The sequence below is a fragment of the Arachis ipaensis genome, chromosome B5 (assembly GCF_059453495.1).
Source record: "Arachis ipaensis isolate K30076 ecotype BB chromosome B5, ASM5945349v1, whole genome shotgun sequence".
Classification (NCBI taxonomy): domain Eukaryota; kingdom Viridiplantae; phylum Streptophyta; class Magnoliopsida; order Fabales; family Fabaceae; genus Arachis; species Arachis ipaensis.
In genome coordinates, this window is record NC_142440.1 from 60,845,895 (window position 1) to 60,865,615 (window position 19,721).

A 19,721-nucleotide genomic window follows, 5' to 3' on the forward strand; every position below is an offset into this window, starting at 1 on the left:
GAAAATATGGAATCCTCTATATCACAGTATAGAGATTTCTTATGTAAGTATAAGAAGAGAAGAATAGAGGAAGGAAAAGATGAGAATCCAAACACAGAGGGGAAGAGTGGGTTCGAATTCTTGGGTGGAAGAGAAGTGTTAGTAGATGAATAAATAATTAGAAGAAGATGAGAGGGAAGAATTCGAAAATAATTGAAAAGAAAAGAAATATTTTTGTTTTTAATTTAAATTTAAAGTTAAAATTCGAAAATAAGAAAAGAAATAAAATTTAAATTTAAATTTAAAATAATTAGTTAATTAAAAAGGAATTTTGAAAAAGAGGAAGGTGATTTTCGAAAATTAGAGAGAGAAAATTAGTTAGATGGTTTTGAAAACGATAAGAATCAAACAAGATAAGATTAATTGAAAAAAAAAGATTTGAAAATCAATTTTGAAAAGATAGGAAGTTAGATAAGAAGTTAGAAAAGATTTTGAAATAGATTTTGAAATTGATTTTGAAAAAGATGTGATTGAAACTTATTTTGAGAAAGATTTGAAAAAGAAATTTAAAAAGATTTGATTTTGAAAATTAAAGTTGATTACTTGACTAATAAGAAACAAAAAGATATGATTTTAAAATTTAAAGATTGAACCTTTCTTACTAGGCAAGTAACAAACTTAAAGTTTTTTGAATCAATCACATTAATTGTTAGCATTAATTTTGAAAATATGAAATAGAAATAAGAAAAAGATTTTGAAAATAAATTTTGAAATTTTTGAAATTATGAAAGAAAAAAAATTGAAAAAGATTTGATTTTTGAAAAAGATTTGAAAAAGATAGAATTTTTAAATTGAAAATTTGACTTGACTCATAAGAAACAATTAAATTTAAAAACTTTTGACTAAATCAAATCAAATTTTCGAAAATTTATGAGAGAATAAGGGAAAGATATTTTTTTATTTTTGAATTTTAATGATGAGAGAGAAAAACATCAAAAAGACCCAATGCATAAAAATTATGAAACAAAACACATGATGCATGCAAGAACACTATGAATGTCAAGGTGAACACCAAGAACACTTTGAATGTCAAAATGAACACCAAGAACTTATTTTTGAAAATTTTTAAGAAAAGAAAAACATGCAAGACACCAAACTTAGAAATTTTCAAACGTTAAACACTAATAAATTGAAAATGCATATGAAAAACAAGAAAAGACACAAAACAAGAAAAATTAAAGATCAAACATAGAAAATCATCAAGAACAACTTGAAGATCATGAAGAACATATACATGAATTTTTCGAAAAAATTTTTTAGGGAAAAGTTAAAACATGCAATTGACACCAAACTTAAAATTTGACACTAGACTCAAACAACAAACACAAAATATTTTTTTGTTTTTATGATTTTATTAATGTTTTTTTTGGTTTTTTTTTTTGAAAATTATTTTGGAAAAAACGAAAAGGAAAAAAAAAATTTTTTGTATTATTTTCTAAAATAAGAAATAAAAAGCTTAAAAATAAAATAAAATTACCTAATCTGAGCAACAAGATGAACCGTCAGTTGTCCAAACTCGAACAATCCCCGGAAACGGCGCCAAAAACTTGGTGCACGAAATTGTGATCATCAACAATGGCGCCAAAGACTTGTTGCTCTCAAACGTGAATCACACTTTGTCACAACTTCGCACAACTAACTAGCAAGTGCACTGGGTCGTCCAAGTAATAAACCTTACGTGAGTAAGGGTCGATCCCACGGAGATTGTCGGCCTGAAGCAAGCTATGGTCACCTTGTAAATCTCAGTCAGGCGGATTCAAATGGTTATGGTGAATTGATAATAAAAATATAAATAGAACGTAAATTAAAGATAGAGATACTTATGTAATTCATTGGTGAGAGTTTCAGATAAGTGTATAGAGATGCTTTTGTTCCTCCTGAATCTCTTCTTTCCTATTGCTGTCATCCAGTCCTTCATACTCCTTTCTATGGCAAGCTGTATGTTAGGCATCACCGTTGTCAATGGCTACATCCTGTCCTCTCAGTGAAAATAGTCCAATGCGCTGTCACTGCATGGCTAATCATCTGTCGGTTCTCGATCATGCTGGAATAGGATCCATTGATCCTTTTGCGTCTGTCACTACGCCCAGCACTCGCGAGTTTGAAGCTCGTCGCAGCCATCCCTTCCCAGATCCTACTCGGAATACCACAGACAAGGTTTAGACTTTCTGGATCTCAGGAATGGTCGTCCATGGGTTCTAACTTATACCACGAAGACTCTAATATCTCAGACTCGGTCCTCTGTATTAGATATCTAAGAAATATTCATTCTAGCTTGTTTGCATGTAGAACGGAAGTGTTTGTCAGGCACGCATTCGTAAGTGAGAATGATGGTGAGCGTCATATAATCATCACATTCATCATGTTCTTGGGTGCGAATGAACATCTAAGAATAGGAATAAGCTTGAATAGAATAGAAAAACAATAGTACTTTGCATTAATTCATGAGGAACAGCAGAGCTCCACACCTTAATCTATGGTGTGTAGAAACTCTACCGTTGAAAATACATAAGTGATAATGGAGTTCATTGGTCTCAGCCCCAGAGGGGAACCGGAGTAACCAAGACTTTGAATACAATAATAAAAAGTCCTATTTATACTAAACTAGTTACTAGGGTTTACAGAAATGAGTAAATGATGCAGAAATCTACTTCTGGGGCCCACTTGGTGTGTGCTTGGGCTGAGCATTGAGCTTTAAACGTGTAGAGGCTTCTCTTGGAGTTGAACGCCAGTTTGTAACCTGTTTCTGGCGTTTAACTCCACTTTGCAACCTGTTTCTGGCGTTTAACTCCAGAATAGGGCAGAAAGTTGGTGTTGAACGCCAGTTTGCGTCGTCTAAACTCGGAAAAAGTATGGACTATTATATATTTCTGGAAAGCCCTGGATGTCTATTTTCCAACGCAATTGAGAGCGCACCATTTGGAGTTCTGTAGCTCCAGAAAATCCACTTTGAGTGCAGGAAGGTCAGAATCCAACAGCATCTGTAGTCCTTCTTCAACCTCTGAATCTGATTTTTGCTCAAGTCCCTCAATTTCAGCTAGAAAATACCTGAAATCACAGAAAAACACACAAACCCATAGTAAAGTCCAGAAATGTGATTTTTATTTAAAAACTAATAAAAATATATTAAAAACTAACTAAATCATACTGAAAAACTATGTAAAAATAATGCCAAAAAGCGTATAAATTATCCGCTCATCATTTACTAACTGAATCTAAGGGATCATAAAATCTCTTAGCATTTCAATTTGGTTCCTCCACTGTTGGTTGCATGTACATGTGAAACTCAGATTACAAAGCATCAACAACCATCTCATGATAATGATCAAAATTTTCTTCCCATGTAACACCACCTAATGCAGAGCTACTTTTAATATCTTCATCTATCCTAATCTATCCTAAACTCTACCAATACTTTTTCGGAACTCGTTGCCTCCTTTTCCAGGACTCTTCCCTTTTCTTGATTTCTTTGAGCTGCATCATTATTATTTAAATAGATGAAGTACATAATTAGTTTGTTATTTCAGTTAGTTGTAGCTTTTTGAGAGTTAGTTACGTGGCAATTAAGTAGTTAACTCACAGTATGCTAACTGACATCTGCGTAAGAGCAAGAGGTACTATGATGAATTAAAAGCAGGGATTGATAAGCTTTAATGCTAATAACTATGACTGCTAAAAAAAGATAAAACAAAAAAGAGGGGACATTGATAAACCCATATTTTATGATATATTTTGTGCTCAATTTAAGTGATTTATTCAACCCTTCACCCACTTATTCATGTAAAATTGTATGGTTTTACTTTCCCTTCCTTATTATGTGATATATGTGAAAAACATGTTTCCTATGCTTTAAAAATAATTATTTTAATTACCTTTTATTATCATTCGATGCCGTGATTTGTGTGTTGAGTATTTTCAGATCTCCTAAGGCAGGAATGATTTAAAGGATGGAAAGGAAACATACAAAAATGGAAGGAAAGCACAAAATGGAATTTTTGAAGAAACTGGCAGCGACGCGAACGCATGGACGACGCGACCGCATGCCTAGCGCGAAAAGGCAGCGACGCGAACGCGTGACTGACGCAGATGCGTGCCTTGAGCAAAACGCAGATGACGTGTACGCGTGACTGAAGCGAACGCGTGACAAGAAAAACTCCCAGATGACGCGACCGCATGACCCACGATCGCGTCAATCACGCGACCGCGTCAACTCCATTTCACCCTAGTCACGTGATCGCGTGCTCCACGCGTTCGCGTGGATTCAAAATCACTAACCCCAACCACGCGAAACCCTATTCCCTTCTCCCCCCCCCCCCCCCCCGCGTCACCATTCTCTTCCCCTCAACCCCCCTCTGCTCCCTCTCTTCTCCCCACCCAACCACCACTACCCCCAGCCACCACTCCGACCGCCACACCACCCCCAACCACCCAGACCACCACGCGACATCCCCCCTCTCCCCTTTCTCTCTTCTTCCTTCCCTCCCCTTCTTCTCCCTCTTCTTCCCTCCACCACCGCTGCCCCAACCGCGGCCAGCCACCACCACCATGCCACCAGCACCGCCTCCCACCAGCGCCGCCCCCAACCCACAACCCTCGCCCCCTTCTCCCCTCCTCTCCCCCTCACCCAACCCAAACCCCAACCTCCAACCCGTCCTGCTCCGCCACAGCGCCGCCACTGCCCCCCAGCACCGCCGCTTCCCCACCACCATCTCTCTGCCCTCACCTCTGTTCTTACACATACCAGGTTCCGCCGAACGCCAATTTCTCTATCACTTGTCATTATTTATTTTTCAGATTATATTCGAATTAGGCTAGTTAGAGATGCATGTTTGTAGTGGATTCTAGGTAGTTAGGTAGCTAGGATGTGGTTAGTGGATTTAGGCATGATAATTGCGCCGTTCTTGCTACTGGTTTTATCAATTTTGCAATTCTGATTTTGCTGTGATGATCATATTGTTCATATGCTGTTCTTTACTGTTTCATGCTGCTGTTACACTGCTCTTTCATGTTCATATTACTTATGTGTATTTGCAGCTTTATTTTAATTTATATGAACTACTCTGCTTGCTGTTTATTACCCGGGAACATCCAATTTTAGCCGGAATGCTGCCCAATTTTCTGCGGCTTGTTTCATTCTCATTCATGTATTGGTTTTGGCAATTTTGAATTTTGCATTACTTAGCTTTTACCAAACCAATTCATGAATGCACGGGATAGCATTCTTATTCCTTCTTAATTCCCTGGCTAGTAAATCACATTATTGATGATTTCCTTTTCATTTTTGCTACTCTCATCTCTATTTGAATTATCATCAATAACCTGATATTTTTGCCTAAATATAAGTTGATTATTCTTTAAATTTGTGAATTTATTATTACCTAGGAAACATTTATCATGCCACTCACATTAATTTTCTTTCTCCTAACTCACTGATTTCCACTTTCTCACCTCTTTTTCCATCCTAACCGATCTAACTTTCAAACTTCTCTTTTTGGTTTTTAACTATTTACTTTAACTTTCTAACTCAAGGCATGATTATGGTTTTTCCTAATTAACATGAATTCTACTTATATTACATCTTGGATTGTGATTTTTCATCTCAGATTTCTAACTCAAATACAATCCATAATGCACATATACTTAACTCATTTCATAATTCTACTGCTCTTTTGCCACTATGTGCTTCTAGTGTTATTATTCTATTTTCCTACTTGTTTTCCTGCTTTTGTTCTTCAATTATATCCTGGAATTTCTGTTTTTCAGTATGTCTGACCCTCAGCGCAAAGGAAAAGGCAAAGCCACCACTGGCAAAAGGAAAAGTGGCGAATCCTCTATGTCTATCCTGGACATTATGCATGATGACTCCTGGCGCGAAAAGCACTTTACCCCGCAGGAGAAGGCTGACCAGCTCCTCCCTGCCAATGATCTAGTTAAATTTGCAAACAAATACTGTGAGCTGAAGTATCCAGTGTTTGCCACCTCCAGAAACCTGTACCTGGAGAGGACTCTGAAAATTCCAGAAGACCTACAGCAGTACACCTCCGAACAGATAAAACAGAGAGGCTGGTTCTTCTTGGAGAGAAACTTGACAAAGGTCAATGCTTCCTGGGTAAGAGAGTTTTACTGCAACTATTTCAAGACTTCCCTGGATGCAGTGCACCTCAGAGGGAAACAGATATTGGTCACTGAGGAAGCCATTGAGGATATTCTGCAGCTTCAGCCTAAGTCAGATCAGCCTGACGGTTACCAAAGGGCTGAAGAAGATATGCGCTTTATGCGATTTAACTGGGATGCTGTCAAGCAGAGGATAGCCCTTGATCCTAATGTCCCCTGGGTCATGGGAAAGAATACAGCAATGCCTAAGGGTATCAAGCTGATGTATCTGAATGATGAGGCTCGGCTCTGGCACCAGATCCTGAGCAACTTTGTTATGCCGAGCACTCATGAGACGGAGCTGCCTGCTGCTATGATCACCCTCCTCTGGTGTGTGATGGAGGGTAAGGACCTGTATCTTCCACGATTCATTCGGTATTACATGGCCAGGGTCCATGTCAGAGGCACTCTCCCTTTCCCATATTTGATTACCCAGCTCGGCCGTCGAGCTGACGTGCCTTGGGAGCTGGCTGATGCGAAGCCGACTGCTGCAGACTGCAAGAAGATCATTCCTCACAGCAGGAAGTTTCAAGCTTTAGGCTACAGACCTCCATTCCTTACCACTTCTGGTAAGGCAGCCACATCTTCAGCTGCCTCTTCTTCTTCCACTGCTACACCAGCCCCACCCACTGTACCTCCACCTACCTCAGAGCCCGTTTACCACCTTGTGCACCGCCTATTTCAGCAGCTGGACCAGATGGAGCGCCGTAACCGGCGGTGATATGAGCGATCTAAGCGTCGCAACAAGCGATGCTATGAGCACCTCAAGTTGATGATCCGATCTGGCGGCGACACCCCTCCGAGCCTGACACACCATCAGAGCCATCCGAGGAGGAGGCGGACGAGCATGAGGAGGAGACACATGCACAGAGGGAGCCTGAGCAGGCAGGACCAGAGCAGGTTGCGCACAGCAGGAGGAGCCACACTAGATTCAGGCTGCAGACCCAGAGATTCCTATACAGTCAGAGCCTCCACTGCAACAGACAGATCCTCCTACCCTCATCCAGTCTGCAGACCTTTAGGCCACCACAGAGACTCTAGCAGCCCATCCTTCCGGTGATGACACTCCTTCACACCCAGCTTGAGTGAGCATCGAGGACGATGCTTTATTTTAAGTGTGGGGAGGTCGCCATCCCTGGCGTATCTTTTTGGTGAACCACTACAGACTCCTTTTTTTATCTTATTTTGTTTATTTTTCTGTATTTTTATTTTTACTTTTTTTTTCTTTTCAGTACTTATACATTGTTCTTTTGCTGTATTTTTACTTTATTTCCGCATTTTGCACTTTAGTTCATATTTTAGACATTTAGTTTAGTTTGCAATTCTAAACTTATTAGTTATAGAATATGTGGATTAATTAGTATAAGTTTACCTTTTTAGCATATAATAGTTTGATTTAATTGAAAATAAAAGGAGTAAACTAGAAATTTTAGTAAATTAAAACAATCCACATACCTTGTATATATAGCATTACATTTTAGTTAGTTAACAACATTTCATCAAGGAACAACACTAAGATTTTAAGGGCCACCCTAAGATTTACATTGAGAATAATGAGAACTCTTAATTTTTACTTGCATGACATACATAACTGATATATGATTTTTGAGCTGGAGAACACACAGCCTGTGAGTTTTGAGCTTAATTGTATAGTTACATTCAAACCATAAATTTCATTCCTGTGTGTTTTGCCCTTCTTTTTTATTCTGATGTTCTTTACTTTGTTTTAATCTATATGTCCAATTATAGAATATAGATACATACCAAGAGATGATTGAGGCCATCATTTGAATTTTTCCTCACTTATACCAAATTAGCCTACCTTTTACATCACCCTTGTTAGCCCCCTTGAGCTTTTTAATCCCCTCTTGCTCTATAAACCACATTACTAGCCTTAAGCAGAAAAACAAAATAAAAATCTCAAGCTAAATCCTTAGTTAGCTTAAGATAGAAATTGTGTATTATTTAAGTGTGGGAAATCTTATGGGAACATGGGATGATAGAAATAAAGTAGGAATTTAAAAAAGAATGAGTTGTTGCAAAAACAAAATTTGGGAAGCATGCTCATGTGAAATCAAAACAATTGAATTACCATGTGCATTAAAAATAATAATAATAATAATAAAATTTTCCAGTATTTAAATAAGGGGATACAAAAATTCTCCAAATGCAAAATAAAAAGAATCAATGCACATGGGACAGAATTAAATTTAATACATGAGTTTGCAATACAAAGGGAAAATTTGGGCAAATAGGTTAAGAAACATTGATTTATATAGTATGTATGTTAGGTGAGATCTTAGACTAATCAAGGATTCACTTATTAGCTCACTTAGCCTTATACATATACCCTTACCTTTACCTTGGCCCCATTACAACCTTGAATAAGACCTCATGATTTTTGTATGTCTGTATTCCATATTTGTTGATTGGTTAGATGAAGAATAAAGTTATAGAAAGTAAGGATAGAAAAAGAATAGAGTGATTAACCCAATAAACACTGAGTGACTAGAGAGCAAACACAAAATCCAGTGAGGGTTCAATAGCTCATCACCATATATCTCTGCTTAAATTGTTAATTGTCTTGCAAGTTTGTGAAATATTTTTACCCATCTCAATTGTAAAAGTGCTTTAACATTATCTAAGGTTTGGCTATGCATATATGATTCCTTGAGGATATGAATTAATTTAACTACATGTAAGCTTTATATACAAGTGAATAACAATTAGAATTGCATGATTCATTTAGGTAGTTGCATTTAGAATAGAATGCATTGCATGAAATTCCACCATTTTACCTTACTCTTTATCTCGAATTCAGCATGAGGACATGCTATTGTTTAAGTGTGGGGAGGTTGATAAACCCATATTTTATGATATATTTTGTGCTCAATTTAAGTGATTTATTCAACCCTTCACCCACTTATTCATGTGAAATTGCATGGTTTTACTTTCCCTTCCTTATTATGTGATATATGTGAAAAACATGTTTCATATGCTTTAAAAATAATTATTTTAATTACCTTTTATTACCATTCGATGCCGTGATTTGTGTGTTGAGTATTTTCAGATCTACTAAGGCAGGAATGATTTAAATGATGGAAAGAAAACATACAAAAATGGAAGGAAAGCACAAAATGGAGTTTTTGAAGAAACTGGCAGCGACGCGAACGCATGGACGACACGGCCGCATGCCTAGCGCGAAAAGGCAGCGACGCGAAAGTGAAAATAACGTGGATGTGTGCCTTGGGCATAACGCAGATGACGTGTACGCGTGACTGAAGTGAACACGTGACAAGAAAAACTCCCAGATGACGCGACCGCGTGACCCACGCGGACGCGTGACAGACGCCACGCACCAGAAACTGCAGAAAATGCTCCCAGCGATTTTTGAAGCCCTTTTTGGCCCATATCCAAGTTCAGAAAGCACAGATTAGAGGTTATAAAGTGGGGGAATGCATCCATTCAAAGGAGGTCGATAATTATTCACTTTTCATACTTTAGATGTAGCTTTTAGAGAGAGAGGTTCTCTCCTCTCTCTTAGGTTTTAGGATTAGGATTCCTCTTAAAGGATTTAGGATTTCAACTCTTTCTCAGGTTCAATATTTCTTTTACTTCATATTTCTCTTTTATTTTCAGATACTTCAATGCTATCCTTTAATTACTTATGTTGCCAAATTGGCTTATGAACTCTCTATGTTTAGATTGATTTTCTCTTATTAATGCAATTGAGGTATTTCAGATTTATGATTCTTATTTAGCTTTTTATATTCTTGGCTTTAATTGATTAACTGGAGGATCTTGAGTTATCAACTTATCGTGATTGATTGTTATGTCTGCTAATTGACTGGAATTCCACTAACTCTAGTCTTTCCTTAGGAGTTGGCTAGGACTTGGGAATCTAACTAATTAGTTCACTTGACTTTCCCTTGCTTTCGTAAGGGTTAACTAAGTGGGATTAACTTCAATTCTTATAAGAATAACTAGGATAGGACTTCTGAATTTTCATACCTTGCCAAGAGTTTATTTTATAGTTATTTATTTACTTTACTTGTCATTTAAATTACCTGTTCCTTATCTCAAAACCCCCAATTTACAAAACTCATAACCAATAATAAGAACATACCTCCCTGAAGTTCCTTGAGAAGACGACCCGAGGTTTGAATACTTCGGTTATCAATTTTTAAGGGGTTTGTTACTTGTGACAATCAAAATGTTTGTAAGAAAGGACTTTTGTTGGTTTAGAAGCTATACTTGCAACGAGGATTTATCTGTGAATTTCTAGACCACGCAAAAGTTCTCTCTTCAGATATACACAAAGTGAGGGAGAATACTTGGTAATAACCCCCGAAATGGTAAGAGGAATGCTTAAATTAAAATCCTTTTGAGCAGCTCGAGATGCAAATTCGGCAATATTCAATAGAGCAGTCTCAAGAACATGAACCTTACTCTTAGGCTCTTAATTCAATCCCTGCAATAGAGAAGGAAAAGTTCTATTTAGCCAAGTAACAATAATAAATGCCCTTGTCAATTGGCATATAAAACTGCATACAAGATATATTTCACAGGCCCATAAGTAAACAAATTTCAAATAACAGGATATATTCACAGCTTACTTGCATTTTATTCCAACATGAATTATGTACGACTATGTATATAAGTCCTCTTTTTGCTAAAATAAATTAAGGTAATTGTTTATCCATTGAGTTTATGCATTGAGTGCAACAGAATCCCTAGCAATTCCAATAATAATAATGGATCTTCTTCAAGTTTCAAATCATCAAGGAGTAGTAATATCAGCAGTAGTTCAAGATCATGTAAGCTTTGGCAAAACATCAATGACATAAGAGAAAGATTAAAGGAAGAAGCTAAGGTGATAAAGAAATGTTTGAAGGTAAATAATTCAGTGCCAACAAAGAATTATGATGATGATTATAGGCATAGAAGTAGAGGGCCTAATAACAATAATAATATGCATAGAGTTGAGAAAGAAACACCAGTTTTCATTCCATCAAATTACTTGTACTAAGGGTACCCTCATAGGAGAAATCATGTTAACAAGGATTATTCTGAGAAATTTTGGTACTTACTGCAAGAAACCAATGCAGTGCATAGTAATAACTATTCCAAGGGAGGATCGGATAAGTTTTCTTCACCAATTTTTGAGGTTGAAACATAGAGGATCATGTTTAGTAGAAAATTTGATATACTGCAGCACGCATATGAAACTAAAATAATTTAATGTCACAGCTATTCACTATGTTCATAAGTGCTATATTCAGCTTTCTGTTTGTGCGAATAAGGATCATCAACTATCTACATCATAATAATACCTAAGTAGTGAACCTAATATGTCAATACCATAGTTGGCATTAAATCCGACAACCTCATGAACGATAAAAGAAAGGATAGATATCTTGATTTTGGGGAAGAGGCTTATCAAGAATTCACATGAGGTACAAGAGTTAAATATTGAATACCTCTCCAAACTTTGACTCTATTTTTTTGGATCCATGTGCCAATTCATCATGTAAACATGAGTAGTATAACATATGCATGAAAAACAAATATAAGAATGTTAACCATAATCAGAGTTCCTGTTATCATACCTTGCATCTACACCTTTTATAAAGGTGGAAAATATTCAGCATTTTCCATCTGTGGATGTTGATGCAACTAGAATCTGTAGCAAATATAAAATAAAATAAAATAAGATGCTGCTTAAACTGATTTCTAAACGAGACGGTAAACAATGATCTAACATTGGATTGTTAAACTAAAGTGCTAACACTCTGTTGCATATAACATAACTAGGCTAATGATAGTCTAATAATTTTACCCTTGAGTTTTCAAGTTACTCTTTTATCACATAAAGTTCAAAGTACTCCATTTTCACCAACCCGACTGAATCATATGGTTTATATCATCCTTTATTTAGAAAACAATAAATTAAATAAAATTTTAAAAACTAAATGCAGAATAAACAAAGTTTATATGTTTGAAATATTGAGGTTTAATAATAATAATCCATGAGTAACAAGTAGTTTTCTTGTCTATTATTAACAGAATTTATTAATCATTAGAAAGAATTTCCAGAATGGCAAGGAAGTGCATCCACAAGCTTATCAAGCCTACAAGGAAGCGTTCTAGCTTCTATTTATTGTAAAATTACAAGAAAGTCTTAACACATATGAATAAAAAAGTTAGAATGCTAATATTATCAGGATGCTAAGAGACATTTATCACTGAAGAATCATGTCTTTTCCTGATTAGTTTGCTGACCCACCTGCAGAAAAAAGAGAGGAAATAAATCAACAAAATAAAGAATAAGAACAGAAATAGCGTGCAACATCTAATAATTAAATAAGGTAAACATGTATACATTTTGATATTCTTTTAGCCTCATAAAACATACAAGTTTAGAATTTGCAGAAAAGCTATTTTCAATGTTAGATTCTACTTCTAACAGCCGTTGCACTTATATAAGATAGAAAAAGTCATAAGTATGCCTTAAAGAAAAAATAGAAAACATAACCATTACATTGCCTGGATGAAATAAACATGGAAAAATAAAATATATGAAAGAAGCATGGACAAACTAGTTGTTTTTCTGCTCATAGTAGCATATACAAATAGTTTTGGCTCCATTTCTCACTACGAACTTGTTTTCTACTAGCAAAGAACTTAGACACATATTAAAAATAAATGAACCAGAAAACAAAAACTATGGAATAATTTTGGAAAACAAGAAGAAATGTTATATAGAAAGAGAGGTCACTTGTTAAAGAAGGGAAAAATGACCTCGTAGAGGACCAAACCTCAGACATTAACATCACACCATAGTCTTAGCTCTAAAAATAAAATAGTACTAGAAAAAACATGACCAGAATTTCTGTAAGAACCACAATTAATTAACTACTTAATTAATTAATTTAATTACACAAAATAGATTCCAAAAATTTAGAATATTAATTAGAAAATTTAAATATGATATTTGGACTCAGTAAATTTTTTTAAGTTGGAAAATATAATTTTTTGCGGAAAATTGTGTAAACATGCATACCGGTAAATTAGCCGGCAGTACCGGCTTAAATTTGTCTGGTACTGAGTGAGAGTAGTAAAAACTGTAGAAAAATTTATAAAAATAATTAAAGTTAAAAATCGGGCACTGAAGAGAGAACTTTTGCGTGGTATAGAATTCAGAATAAATTCCCGTTGCAAGCTTCTAAACCAACAAAAGTCCTTTCTTACAAAAGTTTTGGTTGTCACTTAAGCAAACCCAATAAAATTGATAACCGAGTATTTAAACCTCGGGTCGTCTTCTCAAGGAATTGCAGGGAAGTATGATTTATTATTGGTTATGAGTTTTCTGGGAAATTTGGAGTTTGGGCAATGGGCACAGATATAGTTATAAATTAAAGCAATATAAATTAAAAGAGATTTATATATATATATATATATATATCTAAATAAAAAACCTTGACTGGTAGAATGATTAATTGGAAGTTCTATCCATGTTGGATTTTCCAAGTGTAATGGTAATTGGTTGTTGCTCTACTTGGTTATCCTTTACTAAATAAAGGAAAATTAAGTTAGGAGCCAATTTCTATTCACAAGTCCTAATCCTCTCCCTTGGGAAGGATTAGTGTTAGTGGCCAGAGAGCCAATCACCAATTAACTCTAGAGTCTTCTAACTCAAGGGTCTCCAATTTATCAATTCATCAATTAAAGCCAAGAATATAAGAAGCTAAGTAAAAATCATAAATCTGAAATATCTCAAATTATATTAATTAAGAAAAATCCTAACATGGATGGTTCATAAGCCAAATTGAAAAGATAAATAACAATTAAAGTAATAGAATAAAAATAGAAAATAAATTAGAGGAACATTGAACCTGTGATTGCAGAAGATGAAATCCTAAATCCTAATATAAATCCTAATCCTAATCCTAAGAGAGAGGAGAGAACCTCTCTCTCTAAAACTACATCTAATCCTAAAATTGTGAATATGAAAGCTTATGATTATGAATGAATGGATTCCCCTACTTTATAGCCTCTAATCTGTGTTTTCTGGGCTACAAACTGGGTCGAAAACAGCCCAGAAATCGCTGGAGAAGAAATCTGCCACGCTGATTTTCGCCACTGCGATGCGTCCGCGTGGAGCACGCGTTTGCGTTGCCTAGCGTCAGGGCAACTATGGCATATTATATATCAAATAAAAGCCCAAGACATTAGCTTTCTAACGCAACTGGAACCGTGTCGTTTGGACCTCTGTATCTAAAGTTATAGTCATTTGAGTGCGAAGAGGTCAGGCTGGATAGCTTAGCAATTTCTCCAACTTCTTGTATTCCTTCCACTTTTGCATGCTTCCTTTCCATCCTCTGAACCATTCCTACCCTATAATCTCTAAAATCACTTAACACATATATCAAGTAATCTAATGGTAATAAGAGAGGATTAAACATAGGGAACTTAAGGCCAAAGAAGCATGTTTTCAATCAAAGCTCATAATTAGGAAGGCAAATGTAAAACATGCGAATAGTATGAATAAGTGGGTAAAGAGTTGATAAAAACCACTCAATTGAGTACAAGATAAACCATAAAATAGTGGTTTATCAACCTCCCCACACTTAAACATTAGCATGTCCTCATGCTAAGCTCAAGAGAAGCTATAAAGGAATGAAGAGGAATGGTAGAAAGTATGAAATGCAATCCTATCTATATGAATGCAACTAAATGTGAAATGCTTCTACCTACTTGGTTAAAAGTAAATAAGCTTTTCAAGACAAACATAATTCAAATTTCACTAATTCAAATTATACAATAAAAGACAAGTAAACTTGTAAGAAGAGAGCTCATGAAAGCAGGGAACATAGAATCAAGCATTGAACCCTCACTGGTAGTGTATATCACTCTAATTCTCAAGTGTTTAGGGTCAATCACTCTACTCTTCTCTAGTCATGCTTTCTAAAATTTGTTCTTCACCTAACCAATCAATAATATTTAATATACCAATGCAAACATCATGAGGTCTTTTTCAAGGTTGTAATGGGGCTAAGGTAAGGGTAAAGGTATATATATGGCTAAGTGAGCTTTATAAATTGAATCTTTAATTAACCTAAGCTTTCACCTAACATACATATACTCTATATAACTCTAGAATCATGCCTAGCTATCCATAGTCTTCATTTTTGCATTACATACTCATGTATCAATTTTTCTTTAATTTTATCACATATGCATTGATTTTTTTTTTCATTAACTTAACATTGGGGTAATTTTGTCCCCTTATTCATTTATTTATATTATATATATATATATATAATATAAATAAATGAATAAGGGGACAAAATTACCCCAATATATATATATATATATATATATATATATATATATATATTTTTTTTTTTTTTTTTCTTTTTCTCTTTTTTTTCTTTTTCTCTTTTTTTTTTGAAATATAGAAACTAAAATAACATATCAATGCATATGGAATTTTTAATTTTCTGTTTTACATGAGTAGGTACCCAAATTTCCCAATATTCAAAATTAGAAACATGATACATTCCCTTATTAACCCATGTTCCCACAGTTTCCCCACACTTAATTGTTACACAATCCTTATCTTAAGCTAACCAAAGATTCAATTAGGATATTTAATTATTTTTCTACTTTAAGGCTAGTGATGTGGTAAAATACAGAACAAATGGGGATTAAAAGGCTCAAAGTGGCTGACAAGGGTGATTTAAAGGGTAGGCTTATTTGGGATAAGTGAGCTAAAATCAAACAATGGCATCAATCATATGCAAGCATGTAAATACACTAAATAATGGACATATAGATTGGAACAAAATATAAATTACAATCATAGAGAAGGAAACACACAGGAATAAAATATTTACGGTTAAATAGTGTAACCATATAAATAAGCTCAAATCTCACAGGTTGTGTGTTCTTTAGCTCAAAAACCATGTTCCAAATACAACTTTCAAACAAGTTTTAATATAAATTTTTTTAATTTAAATTAGTGAAATTTTTCAAAAATAGAGTCCTAAAAAGAAATTTATTACGTTAACCAAGTAGTAACTAAATGCATAAAATCAAATAAATATGCAATCAAACATGCAAATGCAACAACTAACAAGGAAAATAAACCATTGGTGTTGAGATAGAAGAGTAACTAACCCATGGAGATCGGTATCGACCTCCCCACACTTAAAGATTGCACCGTCCTCGGTGCATGCTGAGATGTACAAGTGGATGGGGGTTGTGGTTCCTCAGCTAGGGCTCTTTTTGTTCCTTTCCTTGCTGGTGATTTGGGAGTAGCTTTCTCTTTACCTTCCTTGGTGGCCATCCTGAAAAGGGAAAAAGAAAGTAACTTTTAAAGCTAAGGGTTAGAGTAAGGAAGAGAGCGGGAAAGGTGGTAATCAATGCACAATAAAGAAGAATGACGTTAACACATGGTCATGACTACATGTGAAAAATCATCAATGGAAATATAGCAAGTGCATATGATGACAATTAAATGCAAGGTGTTTATTGGCATGCAGGCAAAGGCATGAGTAGCATAGATCAAGCATTCAATGTCCAAGTTAGATTACCAAGTCTTTCAAAATAACAACTTGTTTGTAATAACAATTATATTTAAGTAATAAAATATAAAAAGGGTTTTGTGAAAAGCAACCATTTAGAGTAGTAGATAGAAAGAAATCGAAAAAAAATAGTGCACAATGCCATACGGGCTTTTTCACAAACACATAGTAAGCATGGTAATAAGCTAGTGAAAGTATTAAATTGAACATGCAAGCAACCCTTCAAAAAGTAATATATAATTGTCAAACAATTTCATAATAACTCACAAGAAAATAATTACCCAATTAAATTTTTAACACCAATATAAAAATAACAAATTTAGAAAAGAAAATAAAAATATGCACAAAATGAAAAAAATGCAATGAATGAAAATATGCAATTAAATTAAATAAAATAAAGTGAGAGATAAGAAGAATGAGAAGGAAAAGAAGGGAAGAAAAAGTAAGTGAGAAAGGAGGGAGGAGAAATTAGGATTGGGGAAGAAAAGATAAGATATTTGGCAAATTAGGATAAGCTGTGCGGCGCAAGCGACGCGGACGCGTGGGGCACGCGGTCGCGCAACTTGCGCTTAAACTGATTGACGCGGTCGCGTCGGTCACGCGATCGCGTGACCCGTTTTAGGCTAATGGCGCGAGGGCAGCCTCGCGCTCGCACAACTCTCTGTTCAAAACTTAGTATTGCCAAAATCCAGGGTGACGCGGTCGCGTGAGTGGCCATTATGGGGTATGACGCGGACACGTGAGCCATGCGTCCGCGTGGTAAGGATATGTGTTCAGCACCAATCCAGCACCACTCTAGCACAACTTTCGGTCGTGCACCCTTGTTACGTCGGAATCCAGGTCACGCGGCCGCGTGAGGCACGCGGTCGCGTGGGAGGCCAATATTCCCATTCAACGCGGACGCGTCAGCGACGCGGTCGCGTGGGATGATTTGTGCCACGGGCACACTTCCAGCCACGCTCCTGCGTGACTCTTTGTTTGTTTATTATTTTCTCCCATCTCCTTGCGATGCGGACGCGTCAATGATGCGGTCGCGTCGCGTAACTTTTTTTTTTAATGCAGGATACAGAATGCAATGCTAATATGAATGTTATGCAAAACTACATGTTCAATACAATAAAATAAAATAAAACTCGAAAACAAATAAAACTAAATAAAAGTGAAAAAGGAACGATCATACCATGGTGGGTTGTCTCCCACCTAGCACTTTTAGTTAGAGTCCTTAAGTTGGACATTTGGTGAGCTCCCTGTTATGGTGGCTTATGCTTGTATTCATCCAGGAATCCCCACCAGTGTTTGTACTTCCAGTAACCTTCGGGATCCCAAACTAGGCATGTAAAGCCCTTAAGAAGCTTTAAACAGATTCTTAGGTTCCCGGGGTGACAAATGTCAGAGCAGATTCCAGGATCCCAAACCTTGCTTTTACACCCATTTTTGTTGGGATTTGTATTTTTTCAGCCGGGTGATAAGTAATTTGAATTCTCACTGCAGCTACCAAACAGCTTCCTAGACTCATTCAATTGAGCTCTACACTAACCCTTGCATTTAAACTTTGAGCTTCCAACCATAATGAACCTTGCAGGACAATTCTTACTACTGACCATCTTCCTCTTACTTTTTATGCCACAAAGAGCTCTAAGTTGATCATCCGTCTCCAGTAGCCCATATTCAAGTAGAATTAGAAAGCTAAGGGATATGAATTTTACCCACTTGAATGTTGTGAAGGATGATGGAAACTTAGGGGGAGGGGTCTCCAATAACTTTGGCAAGGTGATTTCAAGCTCCACTCCCTTGTGCTCTTTGACAACTTCCACCTCTTTGCAAACTTCTTTAATTTCAACCTCTTCCTCTAGGTAGCTTTTCTCCAATTCAATCTCTTCTTTATTGCTTACCGAGGGCATGGAAGGTTGTGCTTCTTCTTCTTTAATCTCCATCTCTTGATCGACTTCTTCCAAGTCCTTAGTCATGATATGCATTAGAGGTTGTACACCCTCCTCAGCATCAATTTCAATCGCCTTGGAAGGAGGTTTTATAACCTGACTTTCCCATGGAGGTTCAGCATCTCCTAAGTCTTCAACCACTTCTTCCTCTGCAACTATTATGGCTTCCTCCACTTGTTCCAATACAAAGCCATGTTCCTCATTGTCCACCGAAGTTTCTAGTGTCTCCTTCATGCTTTGCTCTTCTTTTGATTTTCCACATGTAGCCATGGGAGTTCTTTGAGTGCTCAGATATTGGGAAGCTATTATATTTACTAACTCGCCTAGGGCGGCCCCGAAATTTAGCACACTCTTATTCATCCTTTCTTGCCTTTGAAGAATAACATGAAGTCTGTCATCCATTGGAGTTGGGGGTGGATATGAGGATTCATTGGTTGGGAGAGAGAGTTCATAATAGGAGATGGTGGTTCATAATAGGAAGGTGGTTCATCTTGATAATGATATGGAGATGGTGAATATTGAGGTGGTGGTTTATGAGAGTAGTTATGTTGGAAAAGTGGTGGTTCTGTGTATGGTTCATTTGGCTCATAAGGTGGTTGGTATGGTGGATACGGGTTAGGGTCATATGGAGGTGATTGGCGGAAAGGGGCTTGTGAGTATGGTGGTCCAAAGTCATGTTGAGGAGAGGGTTTATAGGCATATGGTGGTGGTTGTTGATAGTCCATTGGAGGTGGTTGTCGCCAAGAGGGTTGATCAAATCCTTGTGGCTCCTCCCATCTTTGATTGTTCCAACCTTGATGCCTGTTTTCATTGTAATTTCTTCTTCCAGCAACATAATTATAACCAGACTCATAGGCAAAGGGGTGAGAGTTCATAGTAACAAGTAAAAGATAAAAACAAAAATAAAAACAATTTAAAATTAAAAGGTTATTTAAATTTTAAATTTGAAAATTAAATTTTGAAATTTGAAATTTTGAATTTTGAATTTTGAATTTTTGAA

General features: G+C 36.1%; 1 pseudogene; it reads left to right on the forward strand.

Moving 5' to 3' along the window:
- Positions 1-11,434, forward strand: part of LOC148564370 (uncharacterized) — a 34,831-nt pseudogene extending 23,397 nt beyond the window's left edge.
- Positions 11,435-19,721: the final 8,287 nt, after the last annotated feature.